Source organism: Neovison vison, chromosome 1 (genome assembly GCF_020171115.1).
Source record: "Neovison vison isolate M4711 chromosome 1, ASM_NN_V1, whole genome shotgun sequence".
Taxonomy (NCBI): domain Eukaryota; kingdom Metazoa; phylum Chordata; class Mammalia; order Carnivora; family Mustelidae; genus Neogale; species Neogale vison.
In genome coordinates this window covers 231,361,623-231,382,625 of record NC_058091.1, presented here as the reverse complement: position 1 = coordinate 231,382,625, position 21,003 = coordinate 231,361,623, and the positions used below count along the sequence as shown (strand labels likewise).

General features: G+C 39.7%; 1 long non-coding RNA gene across 2 annotated transcripts in view; it reads right to left on the bottom strand.

The window, feature by feature from the left end:
• Positions 1-1,532: 1,532 nt before the first annotated feature.
• The window catches only part of LOC122889498, a 34,433-nt gene continuing 14,962 nt past the window's right edge, over positions 1,533-21,003 (bottom strand). The window contains exons 2-5 of one of the 2 annotated variants that reach the window (XR_006380928.1): positions 11,443-11,569; positions 9,714-9,796; positions 7,869-7,965; positions 1,533-1,798 (exon numbers count right to left, since the gene is read on the bottom strand). This is a non-coding gene — a long non-coding RNA (uncharacterized LOC122889498). Of the gene's footprint in view, positions 1,799-7,749; positions 7,966-9,713; positions 9,797-11,442; positions 11,570-21,003 lie in introns of those variants that run through there. The other variant, XR_006380927.1, reaches the window with a different exon arrangement.

Here is a 21,003-nt window from a genome sequence, read left to right as displayed (position 1 = left end):
CTTAAAATGCATCTCAAAAAACTACATGTAAGCAGGGGTATCTCTAGAGCACTTAATAGGAGTGGAATAGCTAGGGTATTGGGGTAGGTTGGCAATGACCCCCAAAGATATGTCCACATCCTCATCCTTCAAACCTGTGGCCATACCTCATACAGAAAAAGAGTTTTAGCAAATGTGATTAAGTTAAATATCTGGGGATTTTCTTGATTCAAGATTATCTTAAATTATTCAAGTGAGCCCTAAATACAATCCCACCCTCCTTATAAAGCGGGAGGCAGAAGGAGATTTGAATCTAGACAGAAGAGAAGAAGGCAACGTGCCTTCTCAACACCTTGATTTCAGTCCAGGGAAACTGACATTAAACTTCTGGTCTCCAGAACTATGAGGAAATAAATTACTCTCTTTTTAAGTCATCAAGTTTGTGGTCATTTGCTGCAGCAGACATCAGAAACTAATACAAGTATGCATATATACAACTTGAGAAGACAATGCCAAACTATTTTCCACTGATGATATGTCAACATCATGTATCAAATATTAGTTCCAGTGGTGGTTCCAGAATTCTTGTATAGGAGGATTTAGGAAACTTGTTTTGAAGTTATATTTCCCCAATATGGGGAAAAACCCATCAAGGATCCCTATCAAAGACCGCTGGTGGCGAGAGTGGGTTGCTATTCATAGACACACTCTCAAGTTATTACTTTGCAGGCTTACTAATCACAACTGAGTTCTCTGCTTAGTTGTATCATTCTCTCGTTGTTGGAAATCACAGGGAGATAATCTTGTTGGCCTCAGGCTGGGGAGGTATAACTAGTTCTTAGATGCCTGAGCAGGTTTTTAGGATCATTGGCCTGCCGTGTGTTTATTGGAATGATTTCCTTATTTATGAAGCTGCTTTTGTTGTTACGCCAAGAGCAGGTTTATGTAGAAGCATTGCCCTGTTCTTTACACCTTGTAGAAACAGCATGTCTTTTCAGAACAGAGCTTCCAAGAACAGCCAAGGGGGCTGAACTGCAGATAAGCCCACCTTGCCCTTTACTCTTTGCATGTTTGTTTGATTCAACACAGCTCACAGCTCTTGGTCCTGCCAAACTTCAGGCACTCTAGGATCACTGTTGCTGCTGCTGCTGTCAGTTGCAGCCCATAAGGGAAAAAGGAAAGAGATATTTTTTAAAGACTTTTAGTTATTTATTTATTTGTTATTTTTTTGAGGGAGAGGGCAAGCGCGTGCTCAAACAAGCATGGACAGGGGATAAGGCAAAGGGAAAGAATCTCAAGCAAACCTCCTGCTGAGCTCAGAGCCCCACTGGGTGCTCGATCTCACAACCCTCAGATCATGACCTGAGCCGAAATCAAGAGTCAGTCACTTAAATGACTGAGCTGCCCAGGCACCGCAGGGAAAAAAGCACAAGATTTTTTAAAAAATTTTATTTCCAACAATCAGAGGACAATAAATAAAAAAATAAAATAGTTAATAATAAATTATAATAATAAATAAATAATAAAATAAATAAGTTTCTGTTTCTGCTTTCACAAATTACCACAAACTTAGTGGGGTAAATCAACATGAAGTTACAGTCTGTGGGTCACAAGTCCAACATTTGTCTCACTGGGCTAAAATCAAGGTGCTGTCAATTCTGTGCCTCTTTCTGGAGGATTTAGAGGCAAATCCATTTCTTTCCCTTTTGCAGTTTCTAAAGGCTGCCTACATTCCATGGCTCCGAGTCTCTCTCCTTCCTCTTCAAAGCCAGCAAGAGTACATCTCTGATCATCTTTCCATAGGCACATCTCCTTCTAACTGCAATGGGAGAAGTTCCCCAATTTTAATTTTATTTTTTTTAACATATAATGTATTATTAGTCCCAAGGGTACAGGTCTGTGAATCTCCAGCTTTACACACTTCACAGCACTCACCATAGCATACACCCTCCCCAATGTCTATAACCCAACCACCTTCTCCCTACCCCCTGCCCCCTGGCAACCCTCAGTTTGTTTTGTGAGATTAAGAGTCTCTTATTGTTTGTCTCCCTCCCGATCCCATCTTGTTTCATTCATTCCTTTCCTACCACCCAAAACCTCCACATTGCCTTTCAACTTCCTCATATCAGGGAGATCATATGATAGTTGTCTTTCTCTAATTGACTTACTTCACTCAGCATAATACCCTCTAGTTCCATCCACATCGTTGCAAATGGCAAGATTTCATTTTTTGATGGCTGCATAGTATTCCATTGTGTGTGTGTGTGTATATATATATATATATATATATATATATATACCACCTCTTCTTTATCCATTCATCTGTTGATGAACATCTAGGTTCTTTCTATAGTTTGCCTATTGTAGACATTGCTGCTCTAAACACTCGGGTGCATGTGTCCCTTCGGATCACTACATTTGTATCTTTAGGGTAAATTCCCAGTAGTGCAATTGCTGGGTCGTAGGGTAGCTCTATTTTCAACCTTTTGAGGAACCTCCATGCTGTTTTCCAGAGTGGTTGCACCAGCTTGCATTCCCACCAACAATGTAGGAGGGTTCCCCTTTCTCTGCATCCTCTCCAGCATCTGTCATTTCCTGACTTGTTAATTTTAGCCATTCTGACTGGTGTGAGGTGGTATCTCATTGTGGTTTTAATTTGTATTTCCCTGGTGCCCAGTGATGTGGAGCACTTTTTCATTTGTCTGTTGGCCATCTGGATGTCTTCTTTGCAGATATGCTTGTTCATGTCCTCTGCCCATTTCTAGATTAGATTATTTGTTCTTTGGGTGTTGAGTTTGATAAGTTCTTTATAGATTTTGATACCAGCCCTTTATGTGATGTGCCGTTTGTAAGTATCTTCTCCCATTCTGTGGTTTGTCTTTTGGTTTTGTTAACTGTTTCCTTTGCTGTGCAAAAGCTTTTGTTCTTGATGAAGTCCCAATAGGTCATTTTTGCCCTTGCTTCCCTTGCCTTTGGTGATGCTTCTAGGAAGAATCTGCTGCGGCTGAGGTCGAAGAGGTTGCTGCCGCTGTTTTCCTCAAGGATTTTGATGGATTCCTGTCTCACATTGAGGTCCTTCATCCATTTTGAGTCTATTTTCGTGTGTGGTGTAAGGAAATGGTCCAATTTCATTTTTCTGCATTAAGTTCCCCAATTTTAAAGACACATGTGATTTTTAGGTCCTGGGTATCTCTTGTCAAGGTCCTTAATTTAATTACACCTGCAAGTCCCTCTTGCCATATAAAGTAATATTTGCAAGTTCTAATAATTAGGACATGGGTATCTTTGGGGGAGGCATTATTCTGTTTACCATAGCAGAATTCTTTAAAGAGGGAAATACAGAACAAACACTATGCTTATTTAGCTACAAGTACTATAGACATATATGCCATATAAGCAAACTGTTGTCCTGAGGGTCCATTAGAGCATTTTAGTTAAAACTTTTGGGGGCACCTGGGTGGCTCAGTCAGTTAAGGAGCTGCCTTTGGCTCAGTTCATGATCTTGAGGTCCTGAAATTGAGCCCCACGTCGGACTCCCTGCTCAGTAGGGAGCCTGCTTCTCCTCCCTCTGCCTTTGCCCTCTTCCCCAACTCCTGCTCATTCTCTCTCTCTCAAATAAATAAATAAATACGTCTTTTAAAAAAAATTATATGTCAGGGCACCTTGGTGGCTCCATCAGTTAAACGTCTGACTTAAGCTCAGATCATGATCTCAGGGTTGTGGGATTGAGTACCACATTGGGCTCCCTGCTCAGCAGGCAGTCAGCTTGTTCCTCTGCGCCTTCCACCCCACCCCCTACCTCGTGCTTTCTCTCTCTCAAATAAATAAAAAAAACCTTTAAAAAATAAATAAGAAATGAAAAGATTATATGTCTTAGTTATTTAGTGAGACTAATTACATGGAAATTTTATTTCATGGAACTTTAATAAATAAAAATATGACATGTACTAACCTACATTGAAAGCCCACAAATCTCAATACATTTCGCTTTCTCCTAATCTTAATTGTTCTCCCAGTAATACTAGACTTTCACTTTCCTAGGAATGTAACACTTTACTACAAAACTGTAGTAGAAACCTAACGTAACAAGCATCTGGTATTACTTATCTCGTACATGCTTTTTGCCAAAGTGAGATACTGAGAGAGGTGCCTGGATGGGTCAGTCAGTTGGGCGGCTAACTCTTGATTTCAGCTCAGGTCATGATCTTGGAGTCCTGGTATGGAGCACCAAATCAGGCTCCGTGCTCAGCAGGAAGTCTTCTTCTCCTTCTGCCTCTGCCCCTCCCCCACCCTGCTTGCTTGCTCTCTCTCTCTTTCTCAAATAAATAAATCTTTTTTAAAAAGTGAGATACAGATAAATATTTATTGCCAGGTAGATAAAAATAAAGTCTTAGTTTATAGGCCTGGTTTTCTCATTTTATTTATTTTTATTTTTATTTTTTAAAGATTTCATTTATTTGTTGACAGAGATCACAAGGAGGCAGAGAGGCAGGCAGAGAGAGAGAGAGGAGGAAGCAGGCTCCCTGCTGAGCAAAGAGCCCAATGTGGGGCTCGATCCCAGGACCCCGGGATCATGACCTGAGCCAAAGGCAGAGGCTTTAACCCACTGAGCAACCCAGGCGACCCTGGTTTTCTAATTTTAAAAAACCTGACTAATTCCCATAAAAGAGTATTCAGTTCACCAAAAAAAGAAAGTTCTAGGTGCTTAAAAATAAATAAGTTTCAGAAAAACAACCTATCACATTTTCACAACAGAAATATGTGTTGGACTATATTGAAAAGAATCTCTTTCAAATTCTTTCCTCTAATTCTGATCAGATAGTTTCCCTTGCAAACTATGCACATCCAATCATCAAATATTTATTAAGCAGCTCCTATGTACTAGATCCTCTAGTCATATGGCTTCCAGAAGACATTATACCCTTGTGGCCTTTTTGAAGGCCGCAAGATGCAGCCTTTCGGAAGGTACCAAGATTCATCACACATTTGGAGGAACCTCAAAGATGCCTCAAGTCCCCACCTTAATGAAGGGGACCTTCCTGCCTGATTCTTGCCGACCTGGCCCTGGAGCGACTGGATGCCTGGTTCTGAACCCTTGTTAGCCCCGTGGCTGTGGCCCTGCAGCAGCCAGGATCCAACAAGGAATTTAATAAAGGGGATTGGTTACCTGGGTAATGAAATAGCTGAGATGCCAGGAGGGGACGTTCCAGTATCCCAGATATTAGCAGCAGCAGAAGGAACACACACTACCACCTGAAAGCAGGATAGAGGGTAGAGAATCATGTGATTAGAGCCCATGGGCAAGTGTTAGCCAGTAGAAGCCAGAACCGCAGTGGGCCCGTCTGATGGAAGTGGAAACCGTGAAGGAGACACACTGGCGGCCAGAGGAGGCTAAGACAGAAAAGCCAGGAAAAGGCCCTGCTTTCTTTCTTCAGCTCTTCAGATGGATGCTGGTATCTCTCACTGACTGATCCCCTCTGAAAGTCAGGCTGTAGGGCGCTAGGAAACAGCCCACAGGAATCAGGCACCCTGCCCTGCTGAGCAGAGCAGACAAAAAGCTGAAGAATAGATCTGAGAATGCTGACCCAGGACTAATACAGGACTAGTATGAGATGTCTTGGATTCAGATGCCTACCTGTTTCATAGTTACCTGCAGCTGAGCCCTGCACACTAGCCAGTTAGAATTTCTATGATCTCTCGCCGCAACTCCCCATCACCAGCTTCCTGTCTGAGTGCACACTGGAATCACCTGGAGACCATTTGAAAAAGGACCAATTTCTGGGCTTCTCCCCAGATACTGAATAAGAGTTTTGAAAGTAAAATATAAAAACCTGTATTTTTAGCATCTCAACTTGATTCTGATGTAGATGGCCTTTGGACAAATTTTTTAAGTGGGTCTTAAAGGTGGGACTACTCTAATTCCAAATTTCTAGATCTTCCAAGTTTTCTTTCATCCTGATAGAATGAAACCTGTCATGCTGGACTGTAGAAGGCAGGTGGTCTCCAAACAAACACACAATATTTAATATATAAAAATAGATTGAACTTTATATTATTCCTAAAATCCAAATGATAGGTTAATTTCAGTATCATTCTTATAACTCAACAATGTCCAATAATATCTCTGAACATACTGTTTTTCTGGTTTAAATTGAATTAAGTGTGGCATTAAAAAGAAAACTTCCTCCATGATCTGATTTTAGTTAAAACAGGGATTGGCCATTTTAGACTTTAGCCATAATTGTGTATTTTTCACATATTTGAAAAGGTACTAAACATCAGAAGCCTGCATCCATAGACGACAGGATTCATGGGCACCTGGGTGGCTTAGTTGGTTAAGCATTTGACTTCGGCTCAAACCATGATATCAGGGTTCTGGGATCGAGTCACACATTGGGCTCCCCTCTCAGTGGTAGGTGTGTGTGGGGGGTGGGGGGGTCTGTTTGTCCCTTTCCCTCTGCCCCTAACTGCTCATGCCCTCTCTCCCTCTCTCCCACTCAAATAAATAAATAACATCTTTGAGGAAAAAAGAAGACAGGATTCATTTCTTGCAGATTTGGTCCTTCTTGTAATTTATCAGTATCTTGTCTATTATTTTGTTTTGTTTCTTACTAAAGACCAAACGGCAATCTGAGGAGGTACCTTAATGACCACACAGTACTAGGGGAAGGAGAGAGCTGAGCAATTGGGGCTCTGAGCCTGGATCTAGCTTGGACCTGAGCACATTTTTCTTTAATGTTTTACATATTAGGTTTCTACAAACAATTTCATGTGGAAAAGAAAAAAAGCTTTCCTTTACTCAGTTTTGGAAAATCCTGGATTCTGGACAAAGCTTCACATAGAGCAAATGAATAAAAGTTTCCATAATTGCAGAATCTTACATGTTTGATGTTGCTGGGAAGTAGGTTCCTGATAGAGGTGTGATTTAAAGCAGCTTGGAGACATAATTCTGAACAGGCTCATTAGTCTGCTTTTAACTATAGGTTTTGTTGATGGTGATAGGATGAAACTCTCTGAAAGCTGTCAGCCAGGAACAATGTATGCATAACCCAGGGGATGAGAAACCGGGTCAACAAACATCATGTAGTCAGGAAACATTGTGGTTTCTTAAGTTAACTGCTAATGCATTATTTTAGGTAGAAACCTCCTTTTGCTCTGACAGGGCTACTTTTAAAAGAGCTTTCCCCCTGAAACCTTAGGTGGCATGGAATTGTCATTAAGAAATAATTTTTCATCTTTGAAATGTTTGCTTATTTCCTTAGTGAATTTTTGCAATGTGACTCTGTTGTATCTTTTTCCTACCTTTACAGATATAATGTAGTTTTTAAAAATTGCCCACTTTTTTTTTTTTTTTTTGCTTCCAGCAAGATACATTTTATACTCATTTTGAGTTCCACTTAAGATGTGGTTAAAACCAGACAGTAGTGTTTAGTAGTTAAAAATAGGGCACATGAAAAAGTGTTCATCATCATTAGCCATCAGGGAGATTCAGATCAAAACCACATTGAGATACCATCTTACACCAGTTAGAATGGCCAAAATTAATAAGGCAAGAAACAACAAAGACGCTTTGGAAAACAGTGTGGAGATTCCTCAAAAAATTGAAAGTAGAGCTACCCTCTGACCCAACAATTGCACTACTGGCTATTTACCCCAAAGATACTCTCTACCTGCCTCTCTGCCTATTTGTGATCTCTGTCTGTCAAGTAAATAAATAAAATCTTAAAAAAAAAAAAAAGAGTCTCTTATGGTTTGTCTCCCTATTTGATTTCATCTTATTTTATTTTTTCCTATCTTCTCCTATGATCCTCTGTTTTGTTTCTTAAATTCCACATATGAATGGTTTCATATGATAACTGATCTTTCTCTGAATTGACTTGGCAGAATACCTTCTATTCCATCCACATCATTGCAAATGGAAGATTTCATTTTTTTGGATGGATGCACAATGTCCTTTGATCCAACAATTCCTCTTCCCAAACAGGTCTGCAAAGATGGAAGAATGGTCACTGCATTGTTTATAAGAGCAAAAAGTTAGAACTAACAAATCTTCATCAGTAGGGATTATAAAAAGTGTGGTTACATACATGAAGTGGAATACTATATTGTCATTTTTAAAATGTAGTAGATACACATATCTGGACTCTGAAAGATGTTTAGATATATTATTATTAGAAAATTACTGAACAGAATATATAGTAGAAACCATTTGGTAAAAATATCAAGTCATCATATGTAATAGATAACATATTAGATATTATGTATTGACATTATATAATACATATAATACATAATATTTAATGGGTATATAAGCTAGCTATATACACTAGGTAATATTATCAAACTTTTCACAGTAATTATTTCTATGACTATTGTGAGTTACAATTATAGGAAATGTTTGTTCTCCTTTATTCATTTCTGCATGTAAGTTGTTTTTAGTAAGCATGACAATTTATAATACATTATAGTATACTACATACAGTTTATGATATTTAATACATAAAATTTTGGTATTGATGAAAGACTGGAAGGAAATACACTGACACGATTATAAGGCTTGTTTCTAATTGATAGAACCGTGAAAGATTGTCACAATTTTTTTGTGCTAGACGGGTGCCTGTGTGGCTCAGTTGGTTAAGCATCTGCCTTTGGCTCAGGTTTTGATCCCAGAGTCCTGGAATAGAGCCCTGCGCCAGGCTCCCTGTTGTGGAGAGCCTGCTTCTCCTCATGCTCTCTCTCACACATACGCCCTTTCCCTCTCTCTCAAATAAATAAATCTTAAAAAAAAGTTTTTGTGTGCTGTAATAACTCCATGTATAATTCCAATCTCATGTGTTAATGCTCTGCTTTTGTAATTAAAAAATAAAAAGGTAGAAAAAGGAGGCAGGGAGTCAGAGAATGAGTTGTTAAGGATTGGATTAGGTCATTTAAACACCTAAACATCTTCCAGCTTCAGTTCACTCTCTTTAGTCACTGAGAATGTTACATTTTCAGAATGCCAAAAGTGCAATTTAGTGGATCAGTTTCTTCTTTAAGAAGGCCCAATTATGGGAGAAAAGGCATCAGAGATAAATATACAAATTGTTTTTGCTGGAGGGTTCCACCAAATGTGTTCTTACCCGGTGGTAATCATATTTCCTAATTTTGCCATTTGATCATATAAACTGCTGGAGCCAGAGTCCCTCATAGCAGAGGACACTCACTCCTGAGGCATGGCTTCTCCATTTGTTTGTAAGGATCCATCAGTACATGTGACTACAGGCTAGAGTCAATTTTATTTCATTTATTTTATTTTTTAAAAAGATTATTTATTTATTTGAGAGAGGGATAGTGCATATAAGCTCAAGTCTGGGAGGGGCAGAGGGAGAGGGGAAGCAGGCTCCCTGTTGAGCAAGGAGCCAGAAGCAGGGCTAGATCCCAGGACCCCGGGATCATGACTTGAGCTGAAGGCAGACACTTAAGGGACTGAGCCACCCAGGCGCCTCTAGAGTCAATTTTATTTACTTTATTTTATTTATTTTATTTTTTTAAGTTTTTTCAGTGTTCCCAAGATTCATTGTTTAGAGACAATTTTAAACAAATAGTGGCTTTGGTAAATTTCTAGAGCATCGGAGTTTTGAGGCGGTAAGTCCTTCAACCCTGTGATGTCAGCTTACTTCTCAGAAGAGCTCCCAGCTGAGATTTTCCCAGAAATCTGACCATCTGAGGCAAAGATGTAGACACCATCTCTTTACCTTGAGGATTCCTTTTCCGGTAAACTCTCTTGTGGGCAAATTTTAATACGCCAAGAAAACTTCTGCAGCAGACTTTGGTTGCCCTAGAATTTGAATTTCATAGATCACAGTTCATAAAAGGTCCCCCTTATAGGAGGCTCCTACCAGGACCCCTGTTTTCCCTGCATATATAGTTCTTGCTGGTTTTCTACTTTTCTAATAAGAGAGGGAATAGAGAAGAGGGATCAATAATTGGCAGCCAGACCAAAATCCACAAGTTACCAACAAAGATCACAGCAGGTGGGATTTGCCACAAAACCAGAAAGACAGGGGCGCCTGGGTGGCTCAGTGGGTTAAGCCGCTGCCTTCGGCTCAGGTCATGATCTCAGGGTCCCGGGATCGAGGCCCGCATCGGGCTCTTTGCTCAGCAGGGAGCCTGCTTCCCTTCCTCTCTCTCTGCCTGCCTCTCTGCCTACTTGTGATCTCTCTCTGTCAAATAAATAAATAAAATCTTAAAAAAAAAAAAAAAAAACCAGAAAGACAACCAGATTTATGGCATTTGAGTCAGCAAATAGCAGTATCATTTAGCAAGACGCTTGTTGCTGATGGAAAACCATTTCATAGATGGAAAATCGTCAAATTGTTTCACTCTTTTGCTGCTGTGTTTTTAATTGGCAGGCCCTAAGGCTTTGTGGCATGAGTTCCGAATACATAAATAAAGTCATTTCATGTCATAAAACCTTTACAAATGGCAAAATTAGGAAAGGAGAGTTGATTCAAATGCCACAGAAACAAAAAAATGTGTTTTTCCGGGACAAAGGAAAATGAGTGATTTAAGTTTGTGGCAAATTTTAGTCTCGTTGCGCACCCACACAAATAATCTTTTTTAAAAATTCTATTCAGCACTTGGGTACAAGTACATAGTGTCCCCAGGAAGTTCAAATGTCTATTATCATTATTAATACCCTTGTTTTTCTCACTCGCTCATTGCCAAATACAACAAGGAATTAAACCCAAGCTACTGCAGCAAATGGGGCCGGAGCGTGAGGATCCTAGATAGAAAAGGCCTGGTCAGCTTTTCCGTTTCCTATAGGGCGGGTTCCTTCTCTCATAAGGATGGCTTCTTGGAAAAGGTTACCACAGTGTGTCATACTGACAACTGTCTGATTTCACCAGGTAAAAGAGTTTCCTACATTTCCTTGGTTATGTTGGAAACACTCTTAAGATAGTAGTTACCTGCTTAGCAGTCAAAAGAGAAAGGGATCCAGAGGGATGCCACTATCTCAGGGGCTGTGTTTTCCCTCTGGAGATGCAGCCTCCATCTGGGGTCCGGTGTGATTTTGTGTTGTTTTCTCTGGGGGGTTTGCACAGAGTTCTCCTATCTTTGTAGACTCGTCTCAGTCTGTTCTCAGAAAGGAGACTAAAGCAGTCCCCAAGGTATGCAGCTTTCAGCTCAAGTGGCCAAAGGAATGTCCCAACCAGGCATTTCTACCAGTGAGGCAAGCTAAGGGATTCTTTCTACTTTTTGGAACGTCACTGAGCTGTGGAAGGAAGAAATGAGTATGGTTTCCTTTTTTCTTCTTCTTTTTTTAAAAGCTGAAACAGGAGCAGGATTGTAGCTGTCACAAGCTGACTAAATATTTTTTTTACAACACCAAAGCCTTTAAAACCCTTGGAACGCTTGTGAGAACTAATGTTTATGTTGGGACCTTTACATTAATTGGGAGGGGGTCCTGTGTGTCCAACTTACATGTGCACCGTGCCAGCCACGGCCGCTGCCGGGCCTCCACATCTGAGGAAGGTAAGGCGAGAAAATCATTCAATCCACCGTCTGGAATAACTTAAGACTGCAGAGAAGTCGACTTCAGCTCAATGGTCTGAAAATGGACGAATCAGAATGAGGTTTGCAGCAAGCCCAAGAATGCCCTTGACATTCAAACCACACACCCTAGCTTCCCTGACTACCAGACTCGTAATTCTACTCTGTCTCTCTGACTGGGGAAGTTCTGTGCAGTGTCAGAATTCAGCCAATAGGCCTCAAAACCCTGGGAGGATTCTATTTCTTAAAGATAAATCTAAGACCTAGTTGCAGAGGGTTGATTTCAATCTTCTCCCTTAATAGAAGCCACCAAATAAAAATATATAGAAAAATGGAGACGATGTGGATTGAAAAATTCATTTTAATCTGATTTATACCGGGGTGACTTAGCATTTATCCAGTAATCAGTTTTCAAGTTGAAACATTTTTTTAAAAATGAATCTATGGATCAGTTCACTGGAATGTTCACCAGCTACTCGTTTGCACATATAAAATATTACCTTTAATAGGTTTGCTAAGCCAGTTTACATGTGAATTGACCCTGAGGAAATCTGAGTGTGACTGTAGAGGTCATGACCATAATTTAGAAAAAAGACAAAAAGGTTGTCTTCCTATGGTTACTCTGTAGGGTTACCTTTTGTGTGGGAAATGTCACTGGCTATTATTGTCAAAGTATAATTTTTAAACATTGAAAAATGGCATTTCATATTTATTTACCTTGGTAACTGGGGCACCATCAGGATGGTCAAACTGAAAGGAGAGGAGTGGAGAGGAGAATTCAAGGACAGAAATCAAGGGATTGAGTATATGTGGTTTATGAAAGAAAGAATCCAGGAATCAGATTGCTAAGTTAGGTGTTGTTTTGTTTTGTTTTGTTTTAAAATTGATGGGAATGCAACATGGTACAGCCACTCTGGAAGACAGTTCAGCAGTTTCTCACAGGGCTAACCATACCCTTACCATGGGATCCAGCAATCACAAATGAACTGAAAGTTCATGTTCCCACAAAAACCTGCACACACATATTTATAACAGCTTTAAAAAAAAAAAAAGATTTTATTTATTTATTTGAGATAGAGCATGCACACAGAGGGAGACGCAGACTCCCCGCTGAGCAGAGAGCCCTCTATGAGGCTCAATCCTGGGACCTTGGGATGATGACCCAAGCTCTAGGCAGATGCTTAACTGACTGAACCACCCAGGTGCCCTGATATAGCAGCTGAATTTATAAGGGCCCCAAAGTGGAAACCATCAAGATGGTTTCACAACAGGTGAATGGAAAAATAAACAGATATATCCATACAATGAAGTATTACCACGAAAAACAAATGACACAAAAAGACATGGGGGAACTTTAAATGCATATGACTAAGTGAAAGAAGCCAGTCTGAAAAGGCTATATATTCTATGATTCCAACCATCTGGCGTTTGGAAGAGGCAATAAAAAAATCAGTGGTTTTGGGGCGCCTGGGTGGCTCAGTCGTTAAGTGTCTGACTTCAGCTCAGGTCATGATCCCAGGGTCTTGGGTTTGAGCCCTGCATTGGGCTCTCAGCTCAGTGGGGGGCCTGCTTCTCCCTCTCCTGTTCCCCTGCTTGTGTTCCCTCTCTTGCTGTGTCCCTCTCTGTCGAATAAATAAAATCTTTAAAAAAATCAAATCAGTGGTTTGCACATACACACACACACAAACTCACATTTTGTAAAAACAGGAAGAAAACTGTAGAAGAATGCACCCCTGAGATAAATGATTATCTCTGGGAAGAGGAGTAAGACAAGAAATGAGAGATAGAGGACACAGATTAACTTTTTCCTCTTATATTTTTGCATTATTTTATTCCTTGTGTATATACATATTAATTCAATAATTGAGGAGAACAACTCACTAAATGATAAACAAAAAATTTTTTCTATTTATTATCACAGGAAAAAAAAAGATCAGTGGTTGCCAGGGATACATGGGAAGTAGAAAGGTTGAAAAGGTGAAGCATAGGACACTTTTAGGGCAGGGAAACTACTCTGTATGATATGTGAATGGTGAATACGTGACACTATGCATTTGCTAAATTCCACAGACAGTACAACACAAAGAATGATCCATAGAGTAAACTATGGACTCTAGTTAAAAATAATGGATCAATACTGGCTTGTCGCTTGTAACAAATATTCCCACACTAAGTATGATATTACTAATATGGGAAACAGTGGAAGTCCAGACAAGGAGAGCAAGGATACACTCAACTGTCTGTACTATCTGTTCAGTTTATCTGTAAACCTAAAACTGCCAGAAAGTAAAGTCTATTAACTTCAAAAAATCTGTTGAATGTCCTATAGGTTAACAAAACCATAATTTTTGAGATTCCTTTTTCCACCCAACAGAGATTATATACAACTCTACTCTACAAAAAGTCATTTGCCACTTATCAGTCTTCTATATTTATATTTATACTTCTATACTTATTATTTACAACTCTACAAAAAGTCATTTGCCACTTATCAGTCTTCTATAGTTTATGTCTGGTCCTAAGCAATAACAAATAGTAAGTTAAACAAAGGTGCATTTCCCTAGAGAACTGAAATATGTGGGTAGGCCTGTTATACAATGCCAAGATGACACTGAAGGGAAGAGGCATATCATCCTTGTGCCATATTTAAAAGTGTCAAATATTTTTTTCTTAGTATTATAACATATCCTATTTGCTAAACAATTTTGTCACGCTCTTGGTCAATCTTGCAAATAAATTTCCAAATTAAGAATTAGCTCCTTGGGACACCTGGGTGGCTCAGTTGGTTGGACGACTATCTTCAGCTCAGGTCATGATCCCGGAGTCCCAGGATCGAGTCCCACATTGGGCTCCCGGCTCCACGGGGAGTCTGCTTCTCCCTCGGGACCTTCTCCTCACTCATGGTCTCTCTCACTGCCTCTCTCTCAAATAAATAAATAAAATCTTAAAAAAAAAAAAAAGAATTAGCTTCTTGTATCAGCCAGAGCCCAGTCAGGAGTCAGAAACCATACCAATTATTTTAATAAATAATTAACTTATCTAATAAATAACTTAAATAATAAATAATCTGCCAGTTATTTAATATAAAGACAGTTGAGCAAGTGCTGGAAATCAGAGACACGGAAAGAGAACATGAAGATATCATAGAAGTAGCAACTTCAGGCAGTGATTATCACAGAAGTAGTAATTTCAGGACTGTAGGAACAAAGGGTGGAACCTGGAATATTACAATTTAGAAGCTCAGGAAGCAGAGACTAAAGATCTAAGGGTGCCTTAGGAACTCGGAGGAGGGACCCAGAATTACTGGGAGCCAGATCTCTGAAGTGGGGGTGTGATTGGATGGTATGGCATCACTGAGGGATTCAATAAAGCCAGTTGTGGGTATGTGGACCACCTGCAGACTGGAATTAACTGTGGCCACTAGAAGGGACTGACACTGCCAGGATGAAGGGCTGTTTGCAGGGTGACATTGATGACGTTGATAGGAACAGGAAACAAACAGGAAGGAGCAAGTGACTTGTTCCCCTAGCGCCTCCTATTGGCAGAACCTGCGAAGCGCAAAACGGCAAAAGAGTATTACGCTTTGGTTCACAAAGCAGTGACTAGAAGCCGGAATTTGAGGCTGAGACAAATGCTTAACAACCAGCACTCTGCTTTAATTGGGACGCTTGAAATTAATAAATTTTCCGTTGTGGAAAAGCGTGGGCTTGGGGGCAGTCAGATCTGGTTTTTGATCGCAATTCAAATACGTGCTAGCATGTTACTCTAGGCAAATACTATATTGTCTTTCCTTTGTCTAAGCCTCAGTTTCCTTATATGAAAACAGGGACAAGAATATCTATCCATAGGGCTTTTGTGAGGATTGAATAAGGTCGGGTATATAAATTGCCTAGAGTGGTGGCAGAGCCAGGCAAACTCAGGCAGTGGGACTTAATCTATTAATCACAATATACACTGGCTTTCCAATCTATGTGGGGAATTACCTGGTTGGTCAAAAATAATACAATTCAGGTGGGTGGAGGACAAGTGTATGTGGTTATTAAAAAGCAACATAAGGAATCTTTATGGTGATGGCACTGTGTGTATCTTGACTGTGTGGTGAGAACACAAAACTATATAGATGGCAATGTGATGTAAATAGTAGGGAAATAGATCATCTCTGGATTGTATCGATGTCAATATCCCAATTTGAATTACAGTTTTAGAAATTGTTACCATTGAAGGAAACTGGGCAAAGCCTACAAGGGATCTCACTGTATTATTTTTTATAACTGCATGTGGATCTATAATAACCCCAATTAAAGTTTCATTTAAAAATAATAATATTGTTTATTATTGATGCTGAGACTGCCTTCTATGATGCCCCTACATTAACTGCAAGATGAGGAAAGTATCAACTAGGGATATATTCATGTCACACTAAACATTTTAAACCATGTTTCTAGGGACAGAAAAATGAATAGTTTGAGGTTTTGATGATAATGGATTTAACTTTATAAACATAGGTAAAAGCTATATTACCCTCAAATGATATTTTGACCTATAAAACTTAGTAAAGCAGATATTCTGAAAGATTTAGGACAATATCGCCAAAGATAAACGCAAAGCTTGAACCAATACACACTGTTTAGTCTCTGACCCCGTTACCCCATTACTGAAAGTGAAACATGGCAGAAGTGGGCTCCAGATTACCAAAAGAGTCCTTTTTGGCCCAAATCATCCAGAGATTTTACCTAAATTCTTCCCTTCAACTTGGGTTTAGACACGACCCATAAGCGAAGCTTTAATCATTCCAAATGTCAAGATAAAGTGACATCTCAAAGAAGCCATCCGGTTCCGCAGATTAAAAAAACAATGACTTTTAAAAAGTATATGTCGAAAAGATCTTGCCAAACAGCTGAAGTAACAAATGAAATCTAGCTGGTTTCCGGCAGAGATTTATCATCTCTATCAGTGCATTTGTTCTTAAGCAAGCTGTAAGGTTCTTGTTTGGTTTGGTGGGTATCTGCTGTGTGACTGTGTTTGAAACAATCAGTTGTTCTGAATCAGCTCCTTGTTCTCTAAGGCTATCCTGTGATTAAAGACATATCTGAATGCATTTCTGTGCTTGTATCAGGCTTACTAGCTCAAGAAGTGACTGAGTAATAAAAACACAGGGCAGGTTTTTACAACCAAACAAAAACAGAATTATCCTGAGAACACATTACACATCTCACTGTGCCAGATGGTGTTGTTGTTGCTCCTGCCTTTCCTTTAAGCTTGGAACACCTCTCTTGCCACTAAAACTGTCAGAAGCCGGGGGGGTGGGGAATGGACATAAATTATTTTCTTGTTGGTTCCAGATCACCTCCCCATTTCATTTCATAGTAAACTGAAGATTTATGATAAATCATGCTATATCCTACCACATAATTCTACCATGAAATACAGTCAATCCCTCAGATAAAAAGGGCCACCACAAAGGGGGAAAAAAAAACCCACTTCTTTTATTGAGGCTGTTGAATTAGCAACTTGTTTTGAACTCTAAACAATGGCATGCTATTATATTGCTCTGAACAGAGTGGGTGTTCCACATATTCTTGTTAATTATCCATGATAAGAAGTGAGAAGAAAAAAATCCACACAGGAGACTATCCCTGTTGGAATCTGATGAAGACGTGTAGCTTTAAAAAAATTCAACCCCTTCTTTGAAAATGTTTCTATTATTGCTTTCATTTTAATTAAAAATCTTCTGTCTGTACAGCAAGAGCTATGAATTATAGCTCAGAATTTTCCAAGATACCTTACAATTGTCATAAGAGGTCAAACCACCAAAAAAGACAATGGAGTGAATTGAACAGGGGAGGAAATTGCATGCATGTCTGGGCTTCTTCCTCTCAGGCTCCCACAAGCTCTACGGAGTAGAAGCTGCCAATGGAGTACAAAGGTCTGCCCTTTGCTGCAAATAACTGTGCTATTCTGAGGGCATCAAGGCCTCTATAAGGCAATGAAGTCAGTGCATTTGTAAGCTGAACTCAGTTATAAAGAATTTCAGATTCCAGCAAGGGAGTTTCTAGTGGACCATGCTAAATCAGGATGAATTCAGAATTAGATTAATGTCTTTATATAGCGGTTATGTCCTGAGAGGGGGCAGAAAGCAGGAATTCATGGTGGCCCTCCTTCTGATTTGGAACCCCAGAGACCAGTTAGTTTGATCCTGATCCAAGCACATGAATATCCTTCTACTCCTAGTCAACTGTGTTACCAGGGACAGTTAGGATGGGTAGAAAAGAGGCAAAAATTCATGCATACCCATCACTCCTGGAAAACCAAGTATAAGCCCTTTTCTGTAACAGAATTTTAACTAATAATCATACAATTCAGGGCAAAACTATCCAAAAATAACCTTTCTTCTGCCACTGTGATCATAGCATTCTGAGCCATGCTAGGATGTTAAAGTTAGTGGGACCAATGTCGTTGTAGTTATTTACGTAGGCTGCTTATCCCCCAGCATTCCTATTTTTGCCGATGGTACCATCACTTTCCTATCATCCAGCTTTGAAACCTTGAAGATTCACGTTAAAGTCTTCCATCCCTTGTCATATGTAACTAACCAATACAATCACATATTCTGTTTTTTAACGTTCCAGTCACTGCCCTCTGAAAATTTATATTCTAACACTTTTTCATGTCATTCGTTTGCTCAAAAGCGTTCGGTGGCAAACACCTCGGGATTATTCAGTAAAAGTCTAAATTCAACCAAGTATCCACAGGCAATAAAAATCTGGCCTGGAGTTGTTCTTCCAACCTTATCTCCCTACATGAATTATACATTCCTCCCAAATGAGTCTATTCATTGTCACTAAAACATGTGACCCATTCCTATTTCCTTTGCTTTTCCAAGACTGCGTCCTGTGCCTGGAATGCCCACCCTTGCGAGTATTAATCACGCGCCCTGGGGTTCTTAATTTCTTGTGTGGATAGCTTTTGCCTTCCTGGTGAATGTCCTGCTCAGTATTGGACTGCTCCTGCAACCCATGTACTTGGTTTCGAAGAGCTTCTTTATTAGGCTTAGCTTCTTTTTTTTTTTTTTTAAAGATTTTATTTATTTATTTGACATAGAGAGAGAAGCGAGAGCAAGCACAGGCAGACGGAGTGGCAGGCAGAGGCAGAGGGAGAAGCAGGCTCCCCGCCAAGCAAGGAGCCCGATGTGGGACTCGATCCCAGGACGCTGGGATCATGACCTGGGCCGAAGGCAGCCGCTTAACCAACTGAGACACCCAGGCGTCTTTTTAAAGCTTTATTATTTGAAACGAGCAGAAAATGAGGGAATTCAGGCTTCAGTCTGTTATCAATCCTCACCCACTGATCTATGCATTGTGGAACCTGGTGAATTCTATATGATACGTGGCTTCTATATATGATAACATTTTATCCTAGGTGAAAAATACTCAAATATGGAATATTTTTGTCAGAAGGAGTGTAAGAGACTCTGTTAAACCTTCCTATTCAAAGTGAGGTCCACCAACCAGCAGCACTGTGTCACTGGAAGCCTGTTAGAAATGTACAAGCTTGGATGCTACCCTGACCTATTGATTACATATGCATTTTAACAAGGTTTCTCAGGGAATTTGTGATTCGTGTGCACAGTGAAATCTGGGAAGCACAGGGACCTTGAGAGCCTACCTTGAGATCCAAAATGTTTGTGTGACAAGATGAGAAGAAAGAGGCAGTGTGAGATAATGGAAATTATTCTGAAATAGGAACCAGAAGTTGTACATTTTGTGTCATTTACCAGTCATAACCCTGGAAAAACCACTTAACCATTTTGGGCCTTGCTTTCTGATCTTTCCAATGGGAATAATCTCTCCCTGCTGTTTCACGGGGGTGGTTGCAAAGTTAGGGGGGAAAATGTGAAAGCGATTTAAAAAACATTTTGGGGCACCTGGCTGGCTCAGTGGGAAGAACAGGTGACTCTTGATCTCAGGGTTGTGAGTTCCAGCCCCACATTGTGTGTAGAGATTACATAAAAATAAAATCTTCAAAAACCCCAAAGCATGTAAGGTTTACACACATTTAAAAAAATTTTTTTTTTTTTTTTAAATATCCTTTCTCAGGATCACACAGCTGGTTTGTGGCAGAGTAAGGACTACAGTCCAGCTCTTCTGACTTCTGGTCCAGTTCACTGTGAGAGAGGCTCCTGTCCCCACAAACTCAGGAAGGCTCTTGGCAATGATAAGAGGCAGATGGAACAATCTTTTGAGAAAGGAATTTGATAATATGTCTCAAGAGTGTTTCAGTGTGTTAATAACCCCCAACCTAGTATGTTCTTTACTAGAAATCTAGCTTAAGGAAATAACTGAAGAATTTTAAGTAATTATGTTCACTGCAGATTTACTTATAATAGAAACAAAACAAACAAACAATGGCAAACAACTGGAAGGTCCAGTAGGGAATTGTTAAATTACAAATTATCATAGGATAGCACATGATGCATCTAGGAAAATTGGTTCTCTTCTTCCCAAAGTTACTAGAGTCCAGAAGATACCAGTGAACCTATGGGAAGCCGTAAATGTCATCCAAAACAGATCTAGGTCCAAGCTGTCCCTGAGGTTAGAAAGCACCATCTACACTGTTCTGTAGATCCCTGCATATGACATCTGGTGTTCCTCACATGACAAACTGGTCTACTTAGTTTTGTTTTTTGCCTCCAGGCCTGTCCCTAACATTTGTGAAACCCTTGACAAGAATACAAATTAAAGCCCACATACCATATGTCTAAATAATTAAATCAAACCAACATACTGTAAATAACTTATTTTATCCTCCTATCCTTACAAACCTACTTTCATAGTGATCACTGGCTTATTTTCTCAGCATTACACTATCTCCAACCATGTCACTGCAAATGGCAAGATTTCATTCCTTTTCACGAATGAATAATATTTCACTGTGTATGTATGTACGTATGTGTGTGCATATGTACATATACACACCACATCTTCTTTATTTAGTCATTTATGGATGAAAATAGTTGGGCTGCTTCTATAATTTGGCTGTTGTAAATAATGCTGCATTAACACAGGGGTGCATCTATCTTTTCGAATTAATGTTTTCATATTCTTTGGGTAAATACCCAGTAGTGAAATCGCTGGATCATATGGTAATTTTATTTTTAATTTTTTGAGGAGACTCCGTACTGTTTTCCACAGTGTCTACACCAGTTTGCATTCTCACCAACAGTGTAAAGGGTTCCACTTTCTCCACATCCTCACCAACACTTGTTGTTTCTTGTGTTTTTTACTTTAGCCATTCTGACAAGTGTGAGGTGGTATCTCATTGTGGTATTTGATTGAGCATTTTGATTTGCATTTCCCTGCTGATGAGTGATACTTAGCATCTTTTCAAGTGTCTGTTGGCCATCTGGATGTCTTCTTTGGAGAAATGTCTGTTCCTGTCTTCTGCCCATTTTTATTTGGGTTATTTGTTTTTCAGGTGTTGAGTTGTGTAAGC